The sequence below is a fragment of the Heptranchias perlo genome, unplaced genomic scaffold (assembly GCF_035084215.1).
Source record: "Heptranchias perlo isolate sHepPer1 unplaced genomic scaffold, sHepPer1.hap1 HAP1_SCAFFOLD_383, whole genome shotgun sequence".
Taxonomy (NCBI): Eukaryota; Metazoa; Chordata; class Chondrichthyes; order Hexanchiformes; family Hexanchidae; genus Heptranchias; species Heptranchias perlo.
This window is the reverse complement of record NW_027139395.1, coordinates 75,001-77,500: the sequence shown is the minus strand read 5'-3', so window position 1 is coordinate 77,500 and position 2,500 is coordinate 75,001. Positions and strand designations below refer to the sequence as shown.

The following is a 2,500-nucleotide window of genomic DNA, read 5'->3' as shown; positions in this document are numbered from 1 at the left end:
TTCCATCTCCCTGTTCTAAAAATCAATTAAAAATATTAATAAATAATATGTGTGTGTGTGTGTGTGTGTGTCGGTGTCAGTATCAGTCAGTCAGTCAGTGTCTCTCTCTCTCTCTCTCTCTCACTCAGAGCTGCTGTGGAAGGAAACTTTTTAAAAAAGAACTTGCTTATTGAAAGAAAGATGTGTCTCAAGCTGCCGGGCCCTGTCCATTGTCATGTTAATGGCAGGACTGCTTTCACCAGGAACCCGTTTTTCTGGGTCAGAGGTTCCAGGGGACCTGTTTTGTGCGGACTTCCCTGTGTCCGTCCCTCCCTGCCTGCCTTCCCCCCAGGACTTCCTTCTGAACACCTTTGTCGTTTAAAATAATAATAAATAATATGTGTGTGTGTGTGTCGGTGTCAGTATCAGTATCAGTCAGTCAGTGTCTCTCTCTCTCTCTCTCTCTCACACTCAGAGCTGCTGTGGAAGGAAACTTTTTTAAAAAGAACTTGCTTATTGAAAGAAAGATGTGTCTCAAGCTGCCGGGCCCTGTCCATTGTCATGTCAGTGGCAGGACTGCTTTCACCAGGAACCCTTCCCTGCCATTGCAGTGTTGATTTGGTCCTTATGCAAATTTAGGGGCGGAGCCAGCACACAAACGACCAATCACAGCAAAGTCCGCACTTTGCGAGCGCACGAGGTCGCGGCCAGCGTTCCAGTCCGCTCAGATCCAAATAAGCCCGAAAAGGAACACGCTCGATCTTAGCCAAAAGGCCGAGAAGCGATACCGCGCTCGATGCGAATTGATCTCGGGTCCTGTTTGCCCTCCCTCTTTGTTCTCTGGCTGCCGGTGTTGAAAGCAGTCTCGAAGCACTGCCGTTCTCTCCCACTCTGGCCACATTTTTTGCCACCGTTTCTAATTGCAACAGTGGATGAGTTTAAAGAAGTTGCCGTTTTTTCCTTTCTTGCCAGGATTGCTTGACAGATTGGTAAATTTGCCAGTAGGCCACCAATCAGATGGGGGAGGGTTGTGTCTCAACGGACCTCCGTCAGTCAGTCTCAGTCACTAACGAACTGCCGTGGAAGGAAACCTCTTTGAGTAAAACTAGTGACGTGACGTGTCTCACAATGAGCGAGCGAGTGAGATTGCAACGGCCAATTGAGAAAGAGGTGAGGTGCTGACAATCAGCAGCTCGTGTTGAAACATTCATTCCACGGCAGGCAAGACCAATCAAAAAAAATACTGCAGATGCTGGCTCGGCTCGGCTGGCTGGCTGGCTGGCTGGCTGGCTGGCTGGAAATGGGAAATAAAAACACAAGGCGTGTTAAAGGCTGGTTAAACTGTCGAAAGAAACAAGGCGTTAATGTTTCAGAAGCGCCTATTGAAAGACGTCTCTCAAGCTGCTCCCTGACTGGGCCCTGTCCATTGTCACGTTAATCCCAGGGCGGGGCGGGACTGCTTTGACCGGGAGACCTGTTTTCTGGGACGCAGGTGTGACATTCCAGGGAGGCACCTACTTTGTGCTGATTCGAAACGACCACGACAACGGCAACTTGCAGTTCTATATTACAACAACAACAACGCGCGTGTGGTAGTTGGGAGGGGCTGCGTTCGCGCTCTCCCCCCTGCATTGAAACTCAAAGTTCGATTTTCAATCCCATAGTCCACCAATCGGATGGGAGACGGTGTGTGTGTGTGTGTGTGTGTGTGTGTGTGTGTCAGTGTCAGTGTCAGTGTCAGTCAGTGTCTCTCTCTCTCTCTCTCTCTCTCTCACTCTTACTCAGAGCTGCTGTGGAAGGAAACCTTTTTAAAAAGAACTTGCATATTGAAAAAAAGATGTGTCTCAAGCTGCCGGGGCCCTGTCCATTGTCACGTTAATGGCAGGACGGGGCAGGACTGCTTTGACCAGGAGACCTGTTTTCTGGGACGCAGGTGTGAGATTCCAGGGGACCTGCTTTGTGCTGATTTCCCTGCCTCCCTCCCTCCCCCCCAGGACTTCCTTCTGAACACCTTTGTCGTTTAATCGAGGGCCAAAAGCCTGCCTGTGAAAGGGAAGGATCAGCCGGTCAGCCCCCTGCTGGTCGCTGCTGCCAGTGCAGCAGGCGTGCGTGTGTCCTCGGCCTCGTGTCCAGGTCCCTCAGGGACTTGAGGCAGCTCTCCCCGGTGGTCTCGTGGTCAGGACCGGGCTTCGAATCCCAGTCGGGGGGGGATGACTTTCTGCTGCAGATTAATTGGCATGAAGGAAAGTCTCCCCTCCTGAGCGTAAAGCTCCACCCTCACCACCACCACCGCCTTTTCCTCCCCTTGACAAACGGACAGACAGACAGTCAGACAGTCAGTCCAGTTCGGGAGCGCAGCTTTCATTAAGCAATGGCGTTTGTGACAACTCATCGTCTGACAGGTTGATGATTTCCCCACACGCCTCCTGCCGAATAAAAGGCTCACCCTCCCGGACACTACCCCCAGAATCACCCACCCCCCCCCCCCCGGGGTGAATATTAAGCCCGAGAACACCGACTG

General features: G+C 51.7%; 1 pseudogene; it reads right to left on the bottom strand.

The window, feature by feature from the left end:
* The window catches only part of LOC137311751 (U2 spliceosomal RNA), a 117-nt pseudogene extending 70 nt beyond the window's left edge, over positions 1-47 (bottom strand).
* Positions 48-2,500: the final 2,453 nt, after the last annotated feature.